The 15,792-nt window shown below is 42.0% G+C and overlaps 1 pseudogene; it reads left to right on the plus strand.

Moving 5' to 3' along the window:
- The first annotated feature begins 10,430 nt into the window (after positions 1–10,430).
- LOC149256568 (uncharacterized) overlaps positions 10,431–15,792 on the plus strand; it is a 30,167-nt pseudogene continuing 24,805 nt past the window's right edge.

Below are 15,792 nucleotides of genomic sequence, written 5' to 3' on the forward strand. Positions count from 1 at the left end.
TTTATCAACACAGAGATAACATGATAGTTATCTGGCATTAGACATAGAAGAAACATGAACAACGTGTTCAAGTGCAAGCTTAGAATAGAAGAGAAAATGGAAATTGAACATATAACAACAAAAGAAGCTTATATTTCTAGAATGAAGATGAGAAGCTTGAAGGAACAGAGTATCAACAATCTCCAGAAGTCAAACCCTTCATACATTTAACCTTCAACCATTTATATGCCTTTTACAATGCTCCTGAGCTCTCAACGGCTCAGAGTGTCTTAATCTATCCTCTCTGTCCTTTAATTATTTAATGTCCTGACTAGGCAAGCGTGGGCTCGAAGGTTTCTTCTTCCAACGAAAGAGTAATTGCATTCTGGTATTTTGCTACACTGGCAAGGAGCTCTCTCGTGCTAGAGATGCCCCACAATTGATTCTATTGTTTTTGGTTGAGCTACGCTATCAATGCCCCATGATCGCTTCTCGGCCTCTCTCTCCCGGCAACTGTTTCCCGACCTCTATTTTGTGATGGAATGGGACTTCGGGCCTCTGTAATCCCTTTAAAATGCAAATAGTGATTGTTTTCTATTTAATATAGAAAAGCGTTGCAACTGTAAAATCCCGCCCATCTCAGTTTATTTCAGACTTCAAAAGTCCTCAAATATGGTCTATTCATCTATCGGGTCTGCCCTCTAGGTTGCTATTGCATGTCACACATGACTTGTTCCTTGTGTATTTTCAATGTATTCTAGAAATAAAAAAATCATGAAAATAACATGAAAATGGCTCCGTCCAGACTTCAAATATTATATATTTCTCTTTTCGAACCCTTTCAGGTCTATGTCTTATCGCATTGGTGTTGCCTCAGGGTTCCCTTTGTATTTTGTTAAAATACATCAAACTGCAAAAATGCATTGAAAACGGCCTTCCTGCAGACCTGAAATCTTATGAAATAATGCTTATAATACCTTCGGGTACGGTTCATCGGGTCACACACATGTCTGTATAACGGCCCCACTCCATAATGTTTCCTCGATTGCATTCTGCCAATGCGATTGATCACAATCACATATCGTTTATGCCCCAGGCCATGGTTAGCGATACTGCAACGCGATGTGGGCCGTCGATTTGCACGCTTCATCAATGGTCCACCTTACATCATTGATCGCCATCGCAAGTTCCACTTGGTCTACCCTTAATCTGCTAGTTGCCCCTGCCAATTATGACCTGTCAATTGGAGACCACTGATCGGGGGTGTCTTCCCCCCAACCTTAAGTCCTCTGTGTTGGTCGATTGCGATTTGCAACTTAGATCTAGGCCGTTGATCGGCCAGATCTGACAGCTGCTATGCATTTCACAGTCTATGCCTTCGATACTTGGTTTTTTCACTGTTTTTCTGGTTTTTCCTCTTGATAGTGCTTTTCCGCCCTTCCAAGGGCTCTTGGCATGTGATTGTTTCGATCTTTGGATGATCCTTAAGAAAATTTTGAAGACTTTGGGAGTGTTTTGGATCCATTTTTAGGGAAAATGCCAACAAGGCTAACAGAACCCTTATCAGGGGCTTTTTGCTCCTTTTAACACTTCTCTAGGGGGCAACTTTACCAGTTATGGAGGTTTTTTGGCAGGAGTTGGTCAAAATCTGGTTTTTTATGGACCACAAGGGGCTCCTTATGGTTCAGTTGGGTCTACAAGTTGCTTCAGGCAACCTGGTGCCTTGAAAAATCCAGGTCATTCTTTTCAGAACGTTGGGAGTTTTGCCCACGCAAGGTGGAATCCTCATGGTCCGGCAAGACTCCCTTTTCTGACAACATTAAACTTACCAGATCTCTCTAAATTGACTAATGATCTAATTAGGTATAACTCAGTTTATCCTCTGGTCCTAGCCAAGCTTCCCTCAGATATACCAAAATTCGAGGGGAAGACTAGTGAAGATCTGGGTGACCACGTAACCACTTTCCACTTATGGTGCTCGTCTAACTCCCTGATAGATGATTCAATCAGGTTGAGATTATTTCAACGTACTTTAACTAGAGATGCAGCTAAATGGTACATAGAATTTTCAGGGCGTACCTTCACTTCCTCTGACGATTTGGCTACTATCTTTTTGAACCATTTTCAATTGCCTATCCGATATGATGCTAGAATTGAGATTCTAGCTAGTTTCCAACAAGATCAGGCAACTCATATTTTGGATCATATCCAAGAATGGAGGAGAATGAAGAGGCTCATTAAAGCTGATATTCTGAACTAATTCCTTCTTGAATGGTTTCTTAAATCATTACAGCCTGAGATCTCTAAGGATGTGTCCCTCTCCGGTGTTTTCACCGAAGAGCAGGCCATTTTCAGAGCCCAGTAGTTCGAACTTATATATTCTCAGTCTAGGGTTCTTCACAAAATTCTACCTGATGCTCCTAGATCCAAGGTGGATATAGCCAAACCGAAGCTGGGTCCCCATGCCGACGGGTTAGGTTGATTAATTGATGCCAACATTATTGGCTTGTTTGGGCCTGACCCAGGTTCAGAAGAGTTATTTAGCCAAAAAAATCCCATAGCTACTGGCCCTTTCGGCAACAGCTTGCAGAGCGCGGACTGATGTCTCACCCGAGGTAGCAGGGGAGGGTCCTAGAACCAGGTTTCCGCACCCTAAGGATGTCTAGATCTGTACTGGAGGGTTCACACATGTTCTATAACTCGACGATGCTTGACCTTTGCGTTGATCCAGGGTGATTATAATTTTCTTATTCATGTGCTATTCTACTTGAAGGAAGCAATTATGATTTAGAACTATTCAATAGGGTCTTTAAGCAAACATTTAATCAATATAATTTATTTGCGCACAAAATGAACCCAAATTCGCATACATTCATCACATTTGCATTAACCAGATATAGAAAGGTAAACTATAAAGATAGATGCGCGATAATACAGAATTACAGAAGAAAATTTTTCTTTATTATTATTCTTCACCAATACATCCAGATCTACCCTGTGCACTTAGCTGTAGGAGTCCGCGCACACAGCTGCGGACTTTCTAGTCCTCTGTGCACACAACTGTAAAGCCTCTACCTCCTACCTAATCCTCGACTCGAACTTACAAACGGTTTCAATATTTCTACTTCAAGTACCCATTACGTTTCATGCCAAAAGAAATGCCTTTCCCTCATAGGGCCGCGCTCTATTTATACCCTTTCCTGGCCCATGATCCCTATGCGGGCCAACTCTATTTACATTACTTTTTATTATTTTTGAGCGAACTACCCTTTGACTCAATCTATTATACTTCGTGCTCAGCATATTGTGGAATTTTTACAATATATAAATCTTACTTCTTAGGCTTTATACCCAAAAAACCTTACGCGGGACCTCCGCTACCTAACAGTCCCCCAACACAATCATGATGACTCGTCCCAAGTCACTTGTCGGTGCAACTAGACACTCTGCATTGGCTTCGCGGTTTGCTCCCAGTGAGTGACGGTCATCATCCTAGTACTCCTTCGTTGTCTCCTGCAACACTTCATCCATCGCCTACTTCAGTGTTTCTACCACATCTTGCAACTGATGATGCTCATTCTACTCTACTGGGTTAACATAGAACACCCCCTCTGAGGATTTTAACACAAGCGAGGGAGCTGCCTACAGGACCGTCCGATACCAATCCAGCCATTTCCGACCTTCGTATCCTCTCTTTGCATCGTCTACTGCAGCCTGGGTTGCTATTTTGCAAGACCCTGGCTACTATCCACAAGATCCCAAACTTCAAGGGACATCAGAGACGACTTATTAAGTGCATATCTACCCGTGGTTCCCATTTTTCTAGCCTTTCATTTTTTTGTTGTAGTGCACTGGCCTGCCCCTGGGCGAGGTGATGGCCTTCGGACCAATTCTGCTTCGTGTTCCCTCTTGTTTGGTACATCTCCTGCTGGTGATGCTACAGTTTTCACCCCCTAATCCTTAGAGAGTCTGAACTCGCCATCAGCATGATTACTACCTTCGGGTGCATGGATAATGAAAAGCTCCATTGGTGTTTTTGAACTATAGGCCACCGAGTGGAGTTCCCTTGGTAATTTATAAGCCCTGTGAAATTAAAATGCAGTGATTGTCACTCGTTTCTGTGTGTGTCACTAGCCCGTGTGGAATCGGTGGCCATTTTTTCCATATCTGGCTCGTACTATATCTCTTAATGTCCCACCACCCACTCCGTTTTGCCATGTTGCCAACATCTTGTCATGAATAGTGATATCAACAGTCATCATTTTGGTCGGCACATTCGCGTGAGCCTCCTCGCGCCACCATGACCCCTGTGTTTGCTGAAATTCTTGCACACCATGGTACTCGCGCATTTGTCCCCCAGGCTGCTTTATCGTCCTGCGCTCTCTTTCAACTGGTTGGAGTGGTGAGACTATCTTCTCCTTGGCTAGTCAAGTGGTCGACCCGCCCGTGTAGAGCTTTAGGAAACTGCCATTCACTCTTCTTGGAAATGGGTCTCCATTGAGTTTAGCCAGTTGAACCATGCCTCCATCGATAACTTCTTTGACAACATAGGGTCCCAACTAGTGAATGCGGAGTTTTCTTGGGAATTTTTCGAACTTACTATCAGATAGTAAGACTAGATCATTCTCCTTGAAGGTGCGCACCTTGATATGGCGATCATGCCATGCTTTCTCACACTGTTTCTATACCTGCTCATGGAATCCAGCAAGAAACTATTCCTCCTCCAATTCTTCTAGCTATGCAAGCCTCTCTTACAATGCCCCACGGTCTGCCATACCTGTGATTGCCGCAATTCGTAGACTAGGCAAAATATATTCCATAGGCATAATGGCCTCTTGGCCATAAACTAACCGAAACGTTGTTTGGCCTGTCAGCTTCTTGCATGTGGTTCTGTATGCCCATAACACAACAGGAATTTGCAAATCCCAGTCATTTCGTCACGCATTGCAAACTTTTGTCAACACAGTTTCCAAAATTTTGTTGAAGGCCTCAATAGTCCCATTTGCTTGTGGATGGTAGGGTGTACTCTGTTGGTGATAGATCTGGAATTCCTCAGTGAGTGTGCTGATCGTTTCATTCAAAAAATGTGTTCCCCTATCGCTCATGAGAATTTTGGGGCAGCCAAACCTAGTCAGTACATTTTCGAACAAGAATTTTGCCGCTATCACTGTCGTACAATCTTTAACTAGCTATTCCTCAGCCCATCGGGTTAAATATTCAGTCACAGTGATGATATAGCGCACGTCCATCTTTCCTCATAGTTCAATAGTCCCGACAAAGTCAATCGCCCATTTCTCAAACGGCTGTAGCATCATCTGTGGCTGAAGTGGCATTTCATCCCTTTGCAACGTCTTGCCCATCCGTTGACATACATTGTAGGCTCGACAGTATGCCTTCGAATCTTGATGTAGAGTGGGGCACCCTAATCCTGCGTGAAGAATCTTCTGGGTTGTGGCATGGCCCACATAATGTTCGCTAGCAACCCCTCCATGTGCTTCGGCCAGGATCTATCCGCGCTCAAATTCAAGTACATATCTCCGCAATATTTCATCATTACCCATCTTGTAGAGGTGGCCTGAAATTACGATAAAATCTGCTATGCGTATCACCAATTCCTTCTTTTGCTGGACATAATACCCTTGTGGCGTAGTGACTGTAGTTAAAAAGTGGATTATATCTTCAAAGTGGCCATCTACAATATGCACAACATATAATTGAGTGTCTGGAAGTCCTTCTTCTAGATTTGTTGGATCTTCACTGGTCTCAATTTGGAATAGATGATTTGGACCTACATTCAGACATCCTGGCTCTACAACAACCTCAAAATCATATTCTTGTAACAACAGCAACCATCGACAAATGCGCCCCCCCAACACAGGCTTATTCACTAGGTACATGAGCGTAGAGTGATCCGTGTACATCTTAAAGTGTCCTCCGAGCAAATAGTGACAGAACTTCTGGAGCGCGTATACCATCGCTAATCTCTTTGGCTCAGTAGTGGAGTAATTCTTCTTTGCCTTGGAAAACCTGCGGCTTGCGAATGCAATCAGATGGTCCAGTCCCTCCACTCCTATTTGAGTGAGTACCACTCCCATTGTGATACAAGATGCGTCCACATGCACATGAAACTCGATGTCCCATTTTAGAAATACCAATATAGGAGTAGAAGCCATTCTCTCCTTAAGTGTCTCTAGGTTTCTGTTGCATTCCTCATTCTAGTAATAAGTAGCATCCTTTTTTAGCAATTGCTCCATCAGAGCCATAATCTAGGCATAGATTTTGATGAACTTCGATAGTAGATTGTGTGTCCTAACATAGCGCGTAGTTGCTTTACATTGTGTGGTGCTTGACGATTCAATATGATAGTGATTTTTGTCAGATCCACCATTAGTCCTTTCTTACAAACCACATGGCCTAGTAAGTTTCCGAAAGGGATGATAAAAGTACACTTCTTTAAGTTGAGTGCAATGTGGTGTCATCGGTAGGTATCCAACATTAATTGTAAGCTCGCGACATGCTTCTTAACCAAGCCAAAGATGGTCCAGTTATCCAGGTAGACTTCTAAGAAGTTGTGGATAAACTCCTTGAATGCGGTTACCACAATACGGGAAAATATCGTGGGCACATTCTTCAGTCCAAAGGGCATTACTGTATACTAAAAACAACCCCATTCAGTAGCGAATGTTATCTTGCTCCAATATTTGGGCGCAATCTTGATCTGATGGTACCCAGAGAACTCATCTATGAAGGAGTATGCTTCCTACTCGCCCACATTTTCTAGTACCTCATCTGTAATGGGTGTTGGAACGAATCATTAACACAAGAATCATTGAGCTTTCGTAGAGCCACACAGATACAGATCTCCCCCTTCTCTTTCTTCTCCTGTACAACCATAGGGCTTACCCAATCGGACTCTTCAACCGGTTCAATAAGTCCTGCTGCCAACATCTTATACAATTCCTCACGAAATTTTTCTTTGTATTTTGGATTCAATCGATATGGTTGCTGCTTCACTGGCTTTGCATTTGGCTTCAAAGTTTTCTTCATCATCCCTAGGTCTCTTAGAATCCCTTTTAACTCTGTCATTCTTATAGGAAATAAATTGCAGTATTCACGGAGTAGTTCGATGACCTTTTCCACCGTGTTGTCGTCCTAGTAGTCCCCAAGCATGGCATACTTCGGCTCTTCCTCTGTTCTGATATTTACTTGCCTTGTTTTCAATGGCACCATGATGTCCAGATCTTTTATCTCAGGGCCGTGCACCTTATGATTCCCTTCGGATTCTGGGATATTGATGTTACGCGGGTCATCCTCATCATCTTCTACTTGTACATTATAACATGCTAAGGCCTGGTTCAACTGTCGCGACCAGTCTGATGACCCGACTTCTTCTGGTTGCGGCAGTGTTCTAAATATAGTGGCTTTTACTAGCTATAATGTGTCGTCTAGAGTATCCATCCATTGGTATTCAAAGAGAAAAGTCGACAAAAACCCTTAGCGTAGGATATCCCATTCGCTAGTGCCATGCCGGAGCTCTGTTTCCGTATACCAGTTTCTTGGAATGACATCCAGGGTATGATAAAATAAGTGCACCCATTATGGCTGAGGCTCCACACCATAATCTCAGGTCCAATTGGTCAGGTGCATGTGTGGATCATCTCTTCCATTTTGTTTCACCATTATTCGTAGCTCGGGCTTCCAAAATCTTATCTGCATCATGCGCCTGTAGCTTCGCCAATCTTCGAAGGTTCCTACATGGGTATCCCACCATCGCAAAGGTGTCATGCGCAATGCCCATTTTAGTGCGTCGAACCATTGGTACTCTGGTACTATGCTTTCGAACTTATCCAGGAATTCCTCTACTACTGTCAGCCTCTCATACGTTGGTAGTTCGTGGTTCTGAACTTTAACGGAATACAAGGATTTCATCATCATATTATAGTGTAATGTGGTTGCCTTATTCACCTTGTTGCGCCATTGTTCGTCCTCCTCATCTGAATCATTGGCATAACCCCACGAGAATCTTTGCTCCTCTGTTGCAGCAAGTTTGTAGATACTATCTAATACATCGCCCCTCTCTTCGCTACACGCCGGTTCTATGTAGCACGGTCCATTTGTTGGGTCCAGCAGAACAACGACCCAGAGCAACTTCTTCTTGAATATCATCTTCCTTTGTTTGAGATTAATAACCCCATTCATATCAATGGCCCAGTCTATCCCTAGAAACGCAAGATACGGACTATGTTCGTCCATAATTTCAATAACTTCAAAATCTGTTTGGGTACTTATGCCATCAATGTCTACTGTAACCCCTTGCAGCCTTCCCATGGGCAAGATCTTCTGTTGGTTGGCCAGCCGCAATTGGATAGGAGACCATTGTAGTGTAGGCTTACCCATGCGCTCCCAAGTCTGTTTAGGCAATACGTTTGCATCAGAACCCAGGTCCAGAATGACCTGATCCATCTCGTAGTTGCCAATTTGCACTGTTAGCCGCATTTCCTGATCTATCTGCGATGCATGTCTTCCTATTTTCTGGACTACGTGAGGTTCACCCCACCCTGTGCATCTATTAATCACTTCCTGCAACCCTTTAACTACCCAGTTGTCGTGAAGAAGTTTTAGGCATGTCTCTAAGAAGGTAGTCATCATCGAGGGATCCCGAGTTGGCTCAGGCGGATCCCTACTACCTTGAGTAGAGACGTCCGTGAAGCTTTCCCTAGCTTCCATATTAGTCTTCCCATCAACCTTTCCTGTAGCTGCGCCACGTCATAATATCCTGTTGACCATGGGTTTTTAGTCGCAAGGTTCAGATCTCATCATCTACACATTTTGCATTGTTGTAGGAGGTGCTGCCTTCTTTTCACGAATCTGTGCTATTAGCATGGGGCAATCTAGCAGCCCGTGATCAAATTGCTCATAATATGGACATGATATTTGGGTTGGATTGGTACAATCTTGCACATAATGTCCCAGCCCTCCACAGTTGTAATAGATTAGCTGCCCACGACCCCTTCCTAGTCCCATTCCACCCCGTCCTTGACCCCGTCCTAGGAACCCACCACACCCAATCGTTGCAGCTAGATCCTGACCTCGCCCCTCAGTCTGAATTCTATAGGCAGGTTCCTGGTCCATCAACATTCGATAACTATGGCAATCCCTTTCCTCATGACCCACTGATCTACAAAAGTTGCAAAAGAGCTGCTGGGGGGTCTGGTTGTATTTTGGTAATAGATGACAATTATCCATGTTGTGCTTTCCTCCTACCTGACAGATTGCACACCAGAGCAGGGTGACCACGCTCGGCCCTATTTATGCCTCTGGTCGCAATGGTGTCGGTCCCCCTGTGACCACAAAATTCACCGACACTAGACAATGATCCTTATCGTGTCCCTGGCCTCTGCACTTGATGCACCATACTTCCTCCCGGATTTCTGAACACGGTGTCTGGTCATGTTTTAACTTTTGTATCTCCAAACACAAATTTTGGACCTACGCTTGGATTTTCTGAACTCCCAACCCTGGGTCTTGTACTGGGGTTTTGTGCAGCCGCATTGCTGCTTCCAGCGCTTCCGCTTGGGTTGAGATCTTTTGTTATGACAAAGCCGTCTTTAGATATGGCATTAACGATGTGACGAACCAAGTACAGTGTTGTGCATCTGTCAGGGTCATGTTGTCCTCGTGAATGGTGCTTTTCAACCTTTGATCTAGATCCCATAGAGTCTCACCAGGCATCATCGTGATCTCTTTGAATCCTGTGACCGACTTTGCTTCTGTCTTTGGCTGGCTACTTCTTTTTCAATTCAGTATGGATATCTACTATCCCTGTTGTTGGGTTGGTGCTTGAATACTTCATGTACCATGTTAGTGCCTGATCCTACAGTGTGATGACTAAGATGGATTTATTGATGTTATCATCCATGACTTACTGCACGTTCCATACTGATGTTAGCACAAACCAAAATTGTTTCAGGTCTTCGCCTACAGCTTCCTTAAATAGAGGTAACTGAATTGCATTCACCATTGCTACTCTTAATATATCATCATCCCTAGTTCTCTCAAAATTTTCAACATGCATTCTCTGTTGGGTCCCCACGTTCCACACCTAAACACCGTTTAGGCAGATCCTGGTCCTAGCAATGGAACCATTTGTTGGCTTGTTTGGGCCTAACCCAGGTTCGGAAGAGTTATTTAGCCAAACAAATCCCGCAGCTACTAGTCCTTTCGGCAATAGCATGTGGAGCATGGACTAAGTTCTCAACCAAGCTAGCAGGGGAGGGTGCTGGTACCAGGTTTCCACACCCTAGGGATGTCTAGATGTGTATTGGAGGGTTCACGCACTGTTCTATAATTCCATGCTGCTTGACGTTCGCGCTGATCCAGGGTGATTATAATTTTATTATTCATGCACTATTCTACTTGAAGGAAGCAATTATGATTCAGAACTATTCAACATGGTCTTTAAGCAAACATTTAATCAACATAATTTATTTGTGCACAAAATGAACCTAGATTCACATACATTCATCGCATTTGCATTAACCAGATATAGAAAGGTAAACCATAAAGACATATGCGTGATAATACAGAATTACGGAAGCAAAATTTTCTTTATTATTATTCTTCACCAATACATCCAGATCTACCCTGCGCACTCAACTGCAGGGGTCCGCGCACACAGCTACAGACTTTCTAGGTCTTTGCGCACACAGTTATAGAGCCTCTACCTCCTACCTAACCCTCGACTCAGAATTACTGATGCTTTCTATCTTTCTACTTCAAGTACCCATTACGTTTCATGCCAAAAGAACTGCCTTTCCCTCATAGAGTCGCACTCTATTTATACCCTTTCCTAGCTCGCGATCCCTGCGGCAACTGATTCTATTTACATTGCTTTTTATTTTTTTCGGGCGGACTACCCTTTGAATCAAAATATTATACTTCGCGCTCTGCATATTGTGGAATTTTTACAATATCTAAATCTTACTTCTTGGGCTTTCTACCCCAAAACCCTTACGCGGGACCTCCGCTACCCATCAAACACGGCTAACCTGATGAATTAATTTCAACAGTTGTTTTTACAAACTGTTTCTTCTATGCAGGCATCACCGTTTGTAGCTACACCTTCCCAACCAACATCTATAAATGCCATCCAAGCTTCTAATCCAAAAGGAAACAAACAATCCGATGGGAAGAAGAAAAGACGAGGTAGGAAAAAGGGACAGGATGGGAAGGGAACTGCAAACAAACCCGACAATGATGTGAGAGGGGTTAAGAAAGAGTCCAAGAAAAAAATAAAATTTCCATGCAGGTATGCAACTAGGATCATTTGACTCATCTCATCCCTAAGATCCAAGATGCTCAGTGCTTGTTAGTGCAGCAGGGGTCCTCTAGCTCCCATGCTGTCCTCACTAACCCTTTTCCCCAAGGGCAACAATTACTTACTGGTGCAAACTCAAATGTAGATACCTGCACAGGGGGAAACCAGGAAGGGGATAATTCATCAAATGTCTTCATGATGAGCTTGGATATGGACGTCGCTACATGATCGTGTGATTATAGGGAATCAAAATCATCTAAGGCTAAGTTTTCTTTCGATGCCTTAGAGTTGCTCCATATTGATAGGCTGTCTGTTGAGTCTATACCTCAGGTGCCAAAAAGCTCCACAAAGCACTTGACCATTACTCCTAATGCTAGGGTAGCCCAGAAATATTCGATTGAAATATCTCACTCAAAGTCCTTGTGCTATGTCAGTGTTAGAGGTACTCCATTCATGCCCTGCTCAGAGGAGTGTATTACTCTAGGAAATCAGAGCAGTAGGTCCAAAAACTTCTCTTGTGCTCATTTTTGATATGTCAAACATCAAAAAGAGACTTCCCCATCATATGGATTTTTAGATAAAGTATACATACCGAAACACCAACATCTTTTGAACTATTATCGATGAGGGAGATTCCACATGTGTGATGTCGATGTTGGGGGATTATTCTAGCCTTTCCCATTTGTGCTGGGGGAAGGTGGTAAATATTGAGGTAGAAATAGTTGAATTGAATATGGATTACAACCTCCTCTTAGGCAAGAATTGTATTTACGAGATGGATGCCATAGTTTCATCATTATTTCGCATCCTTTGTTTTCCTCATGAGGGGAGGATTGTGAAAGTTGATCAGATGGAGTATTCTCCTTGTGACTCCCACACATCTTATTATTCTACTGTTCCATTAGTTAACAATCCTAGGCAACCTATAGAGAATTTAGGAGTTGGGATGTAATCTTGTTTAATGGGTATTTTTATTCTTCCTTCTCCTATAGCTAGAATCAATTCTATTTCATCCTCCAAGTGGCCTTCTCAAAGAGAGTCCTTTCGAACTCATTATTTTTCGAATCCTTGTCCTTTACCTTCATATAACACCACATTAGATGGAGGGCAGGTAGGTGGAATGGCATGTCCTATGTCTGAAACATAAAATTCTTATCAGTCCATTGTTAACTTTGCCGACTCCCATCCTACTCCTTTCTCACCAGAAGAGTTAAATGGAGATGTGGCTCCAACCTAGACCCTAGATTCAACTTCAGCTCAAGATTACTTAGATACTATCTTACCATCTAAGGAATAAATTATAGAAGCAATGATGGGTTTTGATAGACCATGTGATGATTTACATCATCGTTCATATTTCCTCCCTCATTTGTGAGAAATTGAGTCAAGTTTGGCTAGTCCTTCTACTAGTGATGTTCATATAGTTTTAAACCCTTTGGCCCTAGCACAGTTTTCTGCCAATGGTAACATGTCTGTTATCTCACAAACTTTACCAGTGAACATCTCTAGGAATCCTAACATAATCGAAAATGTCTTCATTGAAGTTGACTGTTCCCTTAAAGAAATTCAAATTTATACCAATCTCTTCAAAGAGTTTCATGATATTTTCACTTGGTCATATGAGGAAATGCCTGAAATAGATCCATCTATAGTCCAGCATGAGATCAAGACATATGAAAATGCTAAACCTATTCATCAAAAACTTCGACTGGTGAATCCTAGAAAATATATAGTTATTAAAGTTGAAGTTGAAAATCTACTAAAGGTGGGTTTTATATACCCCGTTCCTCTAACTGAGTGGATCTCTAATCTAGTCCCCATAGACCAAAGGCAAGGAATGATCTGAGTATGTTTTGACTTTATGGATATAAATAAGGCTTGTCTGAAAGATAATTACCCCAGGCCTATTATTGATCAAATTATTGATGAATGTGTGGGTAATGAAATTTTTTCATTCATGGATGGATTCTCTGGTCACAATAAAATTACTATCCGTCCAGAAGATCAGCACAAGACAACCTTTATTTGTCATTGGGGTACGTTTGCATAAAAAAAGATACCTTTTGGCCTCAAAAATGCTAGAGCCACTTTTCAGTGGGCCATGTCTTATGCTTTTCACAACATCAAGCATGCTATCGAAGCATATTTGGATGATCTAGCTGCTTATTCTCGAAATAGAATTGATCATCCTGAGCACCTTCAGTTGATCTTTGAGTGGTGCCATTTTTATAAAATTTGGTTGAATCTGAATAAGTGCGTTTTTGTAGTCACATCGGGTCGGTTGTTAGGATTCATCACGTCACCAGAGGGCATTCGTGTCAATCCCTTAAAGGTTGAGGCAATACTTCAATTGCCTCCCCCGTCTTCCATACGTCAACTTCAAAGTCTCCAAGGAAAGGCAAATTTCTTGAGGAGATTCATAGCCAATTACACCGAGATCACAACACTATTTATGCGTTTTCTTAAGAAAGGAGTCCCATTTTTATGGGATGATTTCACGCAACGATATTTTGATGCTTTGAAAAAATAATTAACCTCTGCTCCATTGTTGAGTCCACCCAATTATAGCAGAGATTTGCTCTTGTATCTCGCTGCAGCAGAATCAATCATTGGTATGGTTTTGGTTTAGGAAGATGATGCCTTCTATGAGAATGTAATCTACTACCTAAGTCGAGGCTTTTGTAGCTATCCATGCTATCCAGCGTCTTCGGCATTACATTCCGCTTCAAAAAACGTTCGTCTTAGCAACCTTCAATCCATTTCAGTTTGTTCTCAGTAGGCGAGTGATTGGGGGAAAATATAATCGATGGATTGTCATTTTGCAAGAATTCGATCTCGAATTCATGTCGGCTAAATCTAAAAAATATTTAGTATTTGCAGAGTTCATATTATAGCTTCCTTGTGAGGAAGAAATCATTCACGAGGAAACTTTTCCTGATGAATACTTATTTCTTATTTCTTCACAAGATCCTTGGTATGGGGATATCATTATATATCTCTAGACTTTGAAGTTTCCGCCCGATTTTTCCGAAGATGACTTTAGAAAGTTGCATCACCTTGCTAATAATTATGTTATTATAGGTGATACATTATATCTTCATGGGATTGATTCAATCCTTAGGCTTTTCTTAACTCTAGAAAAAACTGAGTCATTTCTTAATGATTACCACAATGGAGCTTGTGGCACTCATCTATCTAGGCTTGCAGCAACCCAAAAAATTTCGCGAGCAGGTTACTTTTGGCCTTTGATATTCAAAGATTGTATTGAAGTGGTCAAAAGATGCCATCCTTATCAAGTCTATACTCGGAAAATGCGTGCACATCCAGCTCTGCTTTTCCCTATTATCACGGTCGATTCTTTCATGAAGTGGGGCCTTCGACAAGAAATCACAAGTATATCATAGTGGCCGTAGACTACTTTACGAATTGGGCTGAGGCCATGCCTAGTTTTAATAATGACAGTGAAACAACAACCTTGTTTCTCTTCAATCAAGTTATTTCCCGATTCGGTATCCCTAAAGAGATTGTCACTAATCATGGCAGTCATTTCCAAAATCAAATGATGTCCAAATTGGCTCTCAAGTTGGGTTTCCGGTAGGAGCATTCATCTCTGTATTATCCTCAAGCCAATGGGCAGGTTGAAGCTGTGAACAAATCCCTTAAAATCATCCTACAAAGGATGATTAATAAAGCTAGATCCAATTGGCACATCATGTTGTATCCGACACTTTGGGCATACCGAATGTCAGTTAAGACTACCACTGGCTTTACTCCTTTTCAACTGGTTTACGAGTTGGAATCTATCTTTCCTATTGAATGTGAAATTCCTTCCCTTAAACTAGTTGTTGAACTTCTTCTAGAGACTTCTAGTCTCGAGGAGTGCCTCGTTCATTTGGAGCATATTGATGAGAAGTGTCGAGACGCCACCACAACAAATAAAGCCCATAAAAAGAGGGTAAAAACTCAATATGGTAAAGCTAACCATTCTAGAATTTTTTTTTGAAGGTGACCTTGTCCTGGTCTAGGATTAAGACAAAGATGCCTTTGGGGCAGGCAAGTTTAAGTCTATGTGGTATGGTCCCTTTATAGTCAAGGGAGTTTTGAAAAAGGGAGCTTATGAATTATTTGACTTTGAAGGAAACAAGTTGGTAGAGCCCAAAAATGGGCTCTACCTTAAGAAGTACTTTGCTTAGGCTTCAGATAAGCACTTACTTGTTTGTATATATTGTATGTTTGTACATATCTATCTATCAGTTTTAGTGATGTTGATATTTTTTATTTGCTTTGGAAGGTATTGACGGACAATTTAGTATATCTAGGATTCACCAATGGTGCGAGTAGGCATACCTAGAACCTTGCATCTGCGGCTTGGGTGATATACTATCCATCTGGTCAATTGATGGTTTCGAGAGGAGTATGTATCGGTCCTGGTTTAAATAATATTGCCAAATATACTGCTATTATTATTTTTTTATCCAAAGCAATATCTCTTGTTA

Source organism: Pinus tabuliformis, chromosome 7 (assembly GCF_031772625.1).
Source record: "Pinus tabuliformis cultivar Carrire ecotype Pingquan chromosome 7, CPIR1, whole genome shotgun sequence".
NCBI lineage: Eukaryota > Viridiplantae > Streptophyta > Pinopsida > Pinales > Pinaceae > Pinus > Pinus tabuliformis.